An 11,567-nucleotide genomic window follows, 5' to 3' on the forward strand; every position below is an offset into this window, starting at 1 on the left:
TATCCCTCCATACACCTCCCATCCATGTATCTGTCCAATTTATTCTTAAATGTTAAAAAAGAACCCGCATTTACCACCTCGTCTGGCAGCTCATTCCATACTCCCACCACTCTCTGTGTGAAGAAGCCCCCCCCAATGTTCCCTTTAAACTTTTCCCCCCCTAACCCTTAACCCATGTCCTCTGGTTTTTTTCTCCCCTTGCCTCAGTGGAAAAAGCCTGCTTGCATTCACTCTATCTATACCCATCATAATTTTATATACCTCTATCAAATCTCCCCTCATTCTTCTACGCTCCAGGGAATAAAGTCCTAACCTATTCAACCTTTCTCTGTAACTGAGTTTCTCAAGTCCCGGCAACATCCTTGTAAACCTTCTCTGCACTCTTTCAACCTTATTTATATCCTTCCTGTAATTTGGTGACCAAAACTGAATACAATACTCCAGATTCAGCCTCACCAATGCCTTATACAACCTCATCATAACATTCCAGCTCTTATACTCAATACTTCGATTAATAAAGGCTAATGTACCAAAAGCTCTCTTTACGACCCTATCTACCTGTGACGACACTTTTAGGGAATTTTGTATCTGTATTCCCAGATCCCTCTGTTCCACTGCACTCCTCAGTGCCTTATCGTTAACCCTGTATGTTCTACGTTGGTTTGTCCTTCCAATGTGCAATACCTCACACTTGTCAGTATTAAACTCCATCTGCCATTTTTCAGCCCATTTTTCCAGCTGGTCCAAGTCCCTCTGCAGGCTCTGAAAATCTTCCTCACTGTCTACTACACCTCCAATCTTTGTATCATCAGCAAACTTGCTGATCCAATTTACCACATTATCATCCAGATCATTGATATAGATGACAAATAACAATGGACCCAGCACTGATCCCTGTGGCACACCACTAGTCACAGGCCTCCACTCAGAGAAGCAATTCTCTACCACCACTCTCTGGCTTCTTCCTTTGAGCCAATGTCTAATCCAATTTACCACCTCTCCATGTATACCTAGCGACTGAATTTTCCTAACTAACCTCCCATGCGGGACCTTGTCAAAGGCCTTACTGAAGTCCATGCTTACTCACCTACCTACCACCCCACCAGCCTCCGGGTCCAACATATTATTCTCCGTAACTTCCGCCACCTCCAACGGGATCCCACCACTAAGCACATCTTTCCCTCCCCCCCTCTCTCTGCATTCCGCAGGGATCACTCCCTACGCGACTCCCTTGTCCATTCGTCCCCCCCATCCCTCCCCACTGATCTCCCTCCTGGCACTTATCCGTGTAAGCGGAGCAAGTGCTACACATACCCTTACACTTCCTCCCTTACCACCATTCAGGGCCCCAAACAGTCCTTCCAGGTGCGGCAACACTTCACCTGTGAGTCGGCTGGGGTGATATACTGCGTCCGGTGCTCCCGATGTGGCCTTTTATATATTGGCGAGACCCGATGCAGACTGGGAGACTGCTTTGCTGAACACCTACGCTCTGTCCGCCAGAGAAAGCAGGATCTCCCAGTGGCCACACATTTTAATTCCACATCCCATTCCCATTCTGACATGTCTGTCCACGGCCTCCTCTACTGTAAAGATGAAGCCACACTCAGGTTGGAGGAACAACACCTTATATTCCGTCTGGTTAGCCTCCAACCTGATGGCATGAACATCGACTTCTCTAACTTCCGCTAAGGCCCCACCTCCCCCTCGTACCCCATCTGTTATTTATTTTTATACACACATACTTTCTCTCACTCTCCTTTTTCTCCCTCTGTCCCTCTGAATATACCCCTTGCCCATCCTCTGGGAACCCCCCCCCGTCTTTCTTCCCGGACCTCCTGTCTCATGATCCTCTCATATCCCTTTTGCCTATCACCTGTCCAGCTCTTGGCTCCATCCCTCCCCCTCCTGTCACTCTTCCTTCATTTAGTCCTGACGAAGGGTCTCGGCCTGAAACGTCGACTGCACCTCTTCCTAGAGATGCTGCCTGGCCTGCTGCATTCACCAGCAACTTTTATGTGTGTTGAAAGAGTTTGGATATAGGTTTGTATAAGTATTGTGTGACATACAGAAATAATATGGTATACGTATGTTTAACATGTGTTCATTGTAAGTATTTGGTGTTACTGAATTAGAAGCCATTCTCAACTGCATGATGAAAGACCCTAAAATTAACTGACTCAGTGTCACTAATGTCACAAATCTCCCTAGGTAGATATTTTTTATCACTATCACAATACACCACAAGTTTCTTAAAGAGATGAAGCTGGTCCCGTCAGCCCTTCAAGCCCAGAAACCTCCAACAAACCTGATTTCAATAGGTTTCAATAGGTACATTTAATGTCAGAGAAATGTGTGCACTATACATACATCCTGAAATTCTTCTCCTTCGCAAACATCCATGAAAACAGAGGAGTGCCCCAAAGAATGAATGACAGTTACATGTTAGAACCCCAAAGCTCCCCCAGCTCCCCCTCCCACGCACAAGCAGCAGCAAAGCAATGAGACCCCCTTTCCTCCCAGCAAAAAGCATCGTTGCCCTCCAGTGAGCACTCAAGCATGCAGCAAAGCATCAATAAACTCAGAGATTTGCAGTACCCCAAAGACTACTCGTTCACCCGGTAATTTGACATACCACAGGCTCACGCTCCCTAATAAGGGAAAAAGAGGTGTCCCTGTTTCACTCTAATGTAATCACATGACAATTTACAATGACCAATTAACCAACCCAGTATATCTTTGGAGTGTGGGAGGAAACCAGGGCACCCAGGGAAAACCCACACGTTCCACAGAGTGGACCTACAGAGATTCCTTATGGAGGACTCTGGGATGGATCTCCAAACACCGAACCCTTGTGCTGTAATAACACCGTGCTAACCGCTACACTACCACGGTACCCGTATTCTTATCACAGTACTGTACGTTATTTCCAGATTTATTGTAAATACTGGAAAAAATGTTTTAGAATTTTTCTATGCATCCTTAGTTATTTAAATATAATCCATTGGTTATTTTTCAGAATCAAAATCAGATTTAATATCACCAGCACATGTCGTGAAATTTGCTAACTTAGCAGCAGCAGTACAATGCAATACATGATAATATTGGGAAAAAAATCAGTTACAGTAAGTAAGTATATGTGTATTAAATAGTAAAATTATAGATAGTGCAAAAACAGAAATAATAAAAATGAGGTAGTGTTCATGGGTTCAATGTCCATTCAAGAATCGGATGGCAGAGGGGAAGAAGCTGTTCCTGAATCACTGAGTGTGTGCCTTTAGGCTTCTGTACCTCCTCCCTGATGGTAACAATGAAAAGAGGGCATGTCCTGGGTGATGGGGGTCCTTAATAATGGACACCACCTTTCTGAGGCACCACTCTTTGAAGATGTCTTGGATACTATGGAGGCTAGCACCAAGATGGAGCTAACTAATTTTACGACTTTCTATAGCTTCTTTCAATCCTGTGCAGTAGCCCCCCCGCCCCCCCCCATACCAGACAGTGAAGCAGCCTGTCAGAATGCTCTCCACGGTATACCTGTAGAAGCTTTCAAGTGTCTTAGGTGACAAACCAAACCTCCTCAAACTCCTGATGAAATATAGCCGCTGTCTTGCCTTCTTTATAGCTGCATCGATATATTGGGACCAGGTTAGATCCTCAGAGATCTTGACACCCAGGAACTTGAATCTGGTCACTGTCTCCACACCTGATCCCTCTATGAGTAGAGATTCACGTTCCTTTGACCTTTTCAATCTCGTGTTTTTTTTTTGCATTGGTTTAATTGGGGATTGTCAAAGTAGATGAAGTAGCCCTTATTCCAAAAAAAGAGTGATGTGAGACTGTTTTAAATGACCATATACATCTCAAAAATAAATCCAAGCAGCTGGCAAATTTGTGTTATTTTTAGTTGTCAGACTTCAACTATGCTGGTTTTCATGACCATGAGAGTCACTTCGAAGAACAATTTTAATATTTGATTTTAAAGCACTCTCTAGAATGGTTCATAATTCTGGCCTCTTCAATACCCAGTGCTTTGTCTGATATGGCATATGAACTGTGATGTATAATTATTAACCAAGTCCTAGAGGCACTTTACTAAACTCAGCATCTTAGCAAGTCACTGTCTAGGCTGAGGAGGCTTTTTGCTAACGCAAGCTTTTTAGCACAGCGAAAGAAACAATCCATGGTTCAAAATGTTTATTGTTCAATAAACAGAATCTTTAACTAATACTATTTACCATTCTCTTGAGAAACAATACTGACCATGTTGATCTATGACAATGTGAATCACAGGCTTATCTGATCAAACCAATTGTGGAAGTATCACAAGCAGATGAGGTTGGCAAAAATACAATATAAAACTTAGAAGGTGTGGATTAGTTACAGAGGTAAAGGCATAGAGTCCACTGTTCAGCATCAGCTTGGGAAAGAGTTCTTCCCGGAGACTTCTTTCTGTGCTTTATCTGCAACTTACTGGTATGTTTTTCTTCATTCGTTTTTACAAATGAATGTGCTCCATTTGAAACAATTAACTGTGTTTAATATGTTTCGCGAGCTGGGGGAAAATTTCTCGTTGGTTGGGAGGAGGAAATAGTGATGAATGTCATCTGAACCCTTCAGAAAAGAGACCAAACACCAAACTAGTGAAGTAAATTAGTCTTTGCCGGATAGGTTAATACAGCAGTGCAATTACTCAAGTTGAGTAAGGTGCTCTCCTTTGGTGGGCCCTCAGGTGGCTGTAGAGGCCAATCCAGAATCCATATATTCTGGTGCAGTATCAACACATGCAAGTAGTGGTTGCGGTTAGTGAAGGGGGCGTTTGGTTGTTCATTCTCTCCTTCAGCTGTTCCCACTCCCTAAGCTGAGAATATGGCAGACACCCGCAACTAATAAAACTATACGCTTTGACTTAAGTTTAGGACTTTAGAACAGGTACACTCAATATCATTGCAACAGAGCAGTATACTGAATTCTGGTTAACTGGGACAGATGGGGACCTGTGCATTTTGGTCCAATTAAGCAGTTGTCCCAGTTAGCAACGTTTCATAGAAATAGTTAAAAGGTATAAAAGAGACAAACTACCATTTATCTGAGTAACAACTTAAGAATTAAAATGAAATACCAAACAAATGAGAACACTGCCAATACCTCTACAGTACTATAAAGGTTTTTATTGACTGTAAATTAATAAAATCAGTGCATACACCTATTGGAGATTATTGATATTTTTGTACAATACTTTAGACCATGAGTCCTTAACTTTTTTTATGCCATGGACCCCTTTGTCAGTCCAGTGTAGACTGTGGACCCCTTCTCAGAATAATGTATTTAAATATATAAAATAAAACACAAACATACATAGGATTACAAAAGAAACCAATTATATTGAAGTATAGTTATTAAAATATTTTTAAATTATGATATAGCACTATATGTGCTTCTTTATTGACATATTAAATAACAAGACTATACATTTAAAATATAAGCAAGTTAAAATTAATCTTTAAGACATATCAGTGTGAAGGCTGTTGTTGTTTAGCTTCAATAAGAAAACAAAACTGTGGGGTGGCCTTTGACAAATCAACACACACCATGTATTGAAAACAAAGATGTAAACTTTTTCCCATCCAAGTTCACAGACCCTGAGAAGTCCATGGATCCCAGATTAAGATCTGTTGCTTTAGACGATTGCATCCTCCAAATCTTTATTTTCATTGTAACATACAAGGTGACTGTTGATACCTTCAAATTCCTTGTAGTTCCTAAATTGTTGCAATAGTGAAGTTATTTCATTTCCTGGCTGTTTTTGGCATCTCCAAGCCCAAAAGCCTCAAACTGCAGTGAGCAAAACACTTCTGAATTGTCTTACTGCTTATTATTTGCCAACTGTCGGTGACAAATACCACTGCATTTTGAACACAAGCATATGTAAACTGATGCTATTTAAAAACTGACTGCTCTAAGCACAGTCTATTGTCTAACAGTCATGCAAGTGCATGTGACTGACTGAAGTTAGAAACTGTTCAGCTTAGAAACTCCATCCCAATTGAGCAGCATGGTGTCCCAAATAAGTGAAGGGAATTCTGATTATGCTCGCTATTAGTTTTTGTTTTTTAAGAGTTGTCCTAAATAAATGGCTGCTCTGATTAATCGATGGCCCAGTTAACTGGAATCCACTGTATATTGTTAGGGCACAACAATGAGTATCTAGCAAGGTATCTCTGATTTGAACACCCATTTGCCCCACCCTGCAGTGCTGGGAATGTATTGTGGGGAATGAATGGAGAACAAATTAAAAATGCACATTTTAATATGAGAAAGAGAAAGCTGCTCTACAAAGAACAAGGCTTGATTTAAGGGATGTAAGCAGCTTCCAGTAGTTTCTTTGACAACATTTCCAGAGAATTGCAAGCTCCTGTCCTCTAACAATTCGCAATTCTCAAGGCTCAAAATGAGAAAAGACATTCAGTTCATCTGCATGAATGTGCTCGCACTTACAGAGATCTCATCACATAAGGGATTTCCAGCCTGATAGTGCCCCAACCACTGATTCCCTCTCTCCAGAATCCGAAAACAGAACTGTGCTTGTAGCCCATTGTTTCTGTCTTTTCTGGTCCCACTGAACTGATCTCCTCATACCTTGACTTAAATTGCCTCCCCTTGTCTAATCCCTTCCCATCTAACGGATGAGCTAATGGATCCTGCTGGAGTATTTAGTCCTCGTTTGGCATGTAGTTGCAGGTTGAAGAGCATTCCTTCTGTTTGCCAATCATGTCTAAAGTTATCCTTTAACTCAACAACTCCCAAACTGAGTCTTTATCTTAACACCAGCTATAACTCATACAGCTCTAGGAAGCATGTTCAGTTTAATAGTTTTCAATGACCATTCCATAGGTACATTTAGATATTTTAGTTTTAAATAACAGCAGGTTTATCCATCTTTACTTGAGAGTTAAAAATACATGTGGACTTAGATGTTAACTGTCCTCTGCTATCACCAGTTGATCTGCCACCTGTCTTCAGGAGTTTCGGCCCGCTTATGATCAAGACTCCCTCGAGGTGGTGGGCCAGCAGTGCTAAAGCACCACCTCCCACTGGTGAGCTTAAAAACTTGGCATCTGCTTCTATCAGAGTTGTTGGTCACTTCTGTCCAACTGATAGTCTGCTCTTCAGGTGTCTATGCAACTACTGAAGGGTTTGCAAGATATGTATACACTGTCTGACTATCTGCCCCTCTGGACATACTTGGTCCACACCCATGCTGATCCTTTCTCTGCTGCCTCAGCTACAGCCCTGCTGGTTGACTTGATCTCTCTTCTAGTGAAGCCAAGGTCATACAGCCACTTCTGGAAAGTGAACGCAATGAACCCACGGCAGCCTACTTCGAATGGATAGCATGAGACCTTCCACCCTCTGTCTCTGCACTCTGATCTTAATTCTGCATACTTGGGTAACTTGCGCTCATGGGCTTCATCGATGTTGTCTTCCCAGGAGACTGTGAGTTCACCAATAACTACTCTCTACTGCTGTCAGACCATACGATTATATCTGGACGCAATGTGGTGAAAGCCATTTGCTCCGGGAAACTGCCTTTCCCGTCCAGGTCGGCCTCGACGCACCAATCATTGGCTGAAGAAAGTATGCTTGATCGTGAGCCTGCGCTGTACACCCTTGACTTGGAGCCTTCTTTCACAAATGATATGCGATGTTCTGTGCAGCATGGGGCATGAGATAAGTTGTGCTGCAGTACTCTCTGCTCAACCGCTTCTGTTACAACTTTGAGAACGTTGTTATGTCTCCAAGTATACATGCCGCTGGAAAGATTGACTCTGCATGCACTCAAAATATGCTGAAGTGTTCCCTTCTCGCCACAAGCAGCACACCTGTCTGTCTTATCTTCATACCAGGTGCTAAGGTTGGCAGGTGTTGGGAGCAGATCGTATGCTGCTCTGCATAGAAAAGAAATGCGGAGCGGTTCCATCTGCCACAGAACATTCCAAGATAGATATCATTGTTCAACACTTTCCCATCTGGCCCAAGCCCCTTGTTTGGCCAGGCCAGCTGTTTTAGCTAACCTCTTCTCCTCTTCTACCTCTCGTATTCCTTGTGTTACAAGCTCACGGCGCCCCTTACCTGTAGGAGATGACCACCACTTGTGGATTGTCCATCCAAGTCCCTGGCAGCCTAGCAGGATAGCCCCAACCGTCTCCTTGTGCTTCAATCTAGACTCTGCCTCATCAACTGCTACACGGGCTGACCACTTCCTGCCTGATCTCACATCTGGCTGGATGTTCTTGATGACAGGGTCTTTTGAGTCTCGAAGCATCAAGAATGATCTTGCCTTGGCTACCTTGACCTATTCAACAAGAGATTGCACTGGGATGGTAAGCTTTGCCTGGCTACTGTGGATTGCAACATTGGTGAGGCTGCTCGGTACTCCAAGCCACTTCTTCACATACTTGTTGATCTTCCGTTCTATTGCCCCAACGTGGGACATTGCCACTTCATAGACAGTTAGTAGCCACATTATCCGTGGCATCAGTCCGTACTGCAAGCACCACAGCTTCAACTTGCCAGGCAAGCCACACTTGTCGACAGATATCAGACCTCTGCTGATCTGATCTCCTGTCTCTTGAACCCTCTTGCTGTCTCTCAGCTCTTCTGTGTACCATCGCCCAAGGCTCTTAACTGGTTGGTCCTGAATGGATGTAATCTCCTCTCCACAAAGGGTGAAATAAAAGTCAAGCAGCTTTCCTCTCCTAAGAACGAGGCTCCTTGACTTCTTGATCTTGAACTTCATTCTTCCCCAATCCATTAGCTCCTCGAGTCTAGATAGTACATTTTCCACTGCCTCCGTGCTGGGACCCAAGAGGGTGAGATCGTCCGTGAACACTTGTATTGGTGGTAACTCCCCTCTGCCATCAAGTGCAACACCTGGTCCCACTGATTCTGCAGCCCTCACAATGACCTCCATGGCTAACACAAAAAGGATGGGTGAAATCACACATCCCATTGGGATTCCAACATCCAGGCTCTGCCACTTAGTTGTAAACTGCTGAGTGGAAAACCTCATCCGGAAATCATAGTACTGCATAACAAATTCTTCACCTTAGCAGAAATCCATAGGCATTCCATTGCAAACTCAATCAGGACATAGGGAACAGAACCATATGCATTTGCCAGATCAAGCCAAACTACAGCCAGATTTCTTCTCAACCTTTTCGACTCCTGGATGGTATGCTATATCATACTAGAATGTTCAAGGCATCCCGGGAAGCCTGGTATTCCTGCCTTCTGCACAAGTCTATTTACCAATCCATTCTCTATCAGAAATGAAGATATTCTTTCTGCCAGAATGCCAAACATGATCTTCCCCTCTACATTCAGGAGTGAAATTGGTCGGAACTGATTCAATGTAGAAGAATTCTCTTCCTGCGGGATGTATACTCCTTCAGCCTCACTCCATGACAAAGGAACAACACCTTGTCTCCACACCACCTTTAACAATCTCCACAAGTATTTCCTCAGCTCTTCACACTTCTTGAACACCTTATACGGCACTCCATTAGGTCCTGGCACTGAGCCTGACGTTCCCTTTCTGAAGAACTGTTTGGCTTCTGCCAATTTGGGTTCTGACAGATCGAGTTTCACTCCTGGCTTGGTAGGCTTCACAAGCCCTGAAATGTCAAGCAAAGGAGCCTCCCGCTGTTCATTAGAGTAAGTGCTTACCAGGTGATCCTCAAGTTCTTGTTGAGAGATGTTGAGCTGCCCACTCTTACTTTGTTCAAACAGTTTCTTTGTGAACTAGTGAGGGTTCTCAAAGAACGACTTTCTTGCCTTCTCTCTCTTCCTTCTCTTTTTACGTTGTGACTCTGCACGACGGAGTGATGCTAACTTTATTCAAAAATGCTCTCGGAGATCAGCAAGCCCTGGCTTGTCACCCTCACTTCCTACCTTCCACCTCTGTCTCGATGATCTAAGCTCTCTCCTCAACCTACTAATCTCCTTCTGGCACCTGCTTGGTTGCTGTGTAGGCTTTGTTTTCTTCAACTCAACCAAACGAAACCTGTACTTTCCAACATCGTAAATCATATCACCCATCACTTCCAACTTTCTCCTTGATGTTCCCCTGAGAGTGTTCTCCAACATCATACTGATATCCTCATCAAACACATGCCAAGCCTTCTCATCTGCCATTGCTGGCCACTTGACCTTCCTCTTCTTCTCTACCTCTTCACCACTGCCATCATGCGAAGGATCTACCTGGGTACTGTGTTCTGAAACCTGACCTGGGTTATCTCTCATCTGACCTGGAGTATGATGACGCTCTCCAGAGTGAATCGCTGTGGTTTGTGAATCAGTGGTTGAAAAGACCACATCATCTGTGTTTGGTGAAGTAATCTCATCTTCATCCACTGGGATGGAATAGCACTTCAACTTTGCTTGGTGGCCTTGTAAACCCTTAATGCTGGAAAATGCTCTCCCACACCAACACATTGGACACTCAGAGCCTCTTATCCTAGCTCTTGGTCGTAGTCATTCTCTGTAATTAACTGTTTCCGTTCGATTGGGTCCATCATTCTCCCTCCCTCTCGGAGGACCCCGAGGGTATGTTTCTCCATGTAAACTATAAGCTTCAAGAGGTGGGTGCTCTTCTGTGCTGCTGCCCGGACTGCCAATCCTGACACCCCCGGTGCCAGTCTTTCCTGGCTGTCCGATGTCTCTCCACGCTGTCACTGGACTATTCCCGGTTGCCAACCAGACTATTCCTGGTAGTCACTGGTGTCCAGAACAAAAGAGTTAAAAATACACATGGACTAAGATGTTAACTGTCCTGTGCTATCACCAGTGGGATCATCAGTTGATCTGCCCACTGTCTTCAGGAGTTTCGGCTCGCTTATGATCAAAGCTCCCTCCAGGTAGTGGGCCGGCAGTGCTAAAGCACCACCTCCCACTGGTGAGCTTAAAAACTTGGCATCTGCCTCTATCAGAGTTGTTGGTCACTTCCATCCAACAGATAGTCTGCTCTTCAGGTGTCTATGCAACTACTGAAGAGTTTGCAAGATATGTATACACTGTCTGACTATCTGCCCCTCTGGACATACTTGGTCCACACCCATGCTGATCCTTTCTCTGCTGCCTCAGCTACAGCCCTGCTGGTTGACTTGATCTCTCTTCTAGTGAAGCTGAGGTCACACAGCCACTTCTGGAAAGTGAACACAATAAAACCACAGCAGCCTACTTCGAATGGATAGCATGAGACCTTCCACCCTCTGTCTCTGCACTCTGATCTTAATTCTGCATACTTGGGTAACTTGCGCTCATGGGCTTCATCGATGTTGTCTTCCCAGGGGACTGTGAGTTCACCGATAACTACTTCTCTACTGGTGTCTGACCATACAATCATATCTGGACGCAATGTGGTGAAAGCTATTCGCTCCGGGAAACTGCCTTTCCTGTCCAGGTCGGCCTTAACACACCAATCATTGGCTGAAGAAAGTATGCTTGATCGTGAGCCTGCACTGTACACCCTTGACTTGAAGCCTTCTTACACAAATGATATGATG

Source organism: Mobula hypostoma, chromosome 3 (assembly GCF_963921235.1).
Source record: "Mobula hypostoma chromosome 3, sMobHyp1.1, whole genome shotgun sequence".
Lineage (NCBI taxonomy): Eukaryota > Metazoa > Chordata > Chondrichthyes > Myliobatiformes > Myliobatidae > Mobula > Mobula hypostoma.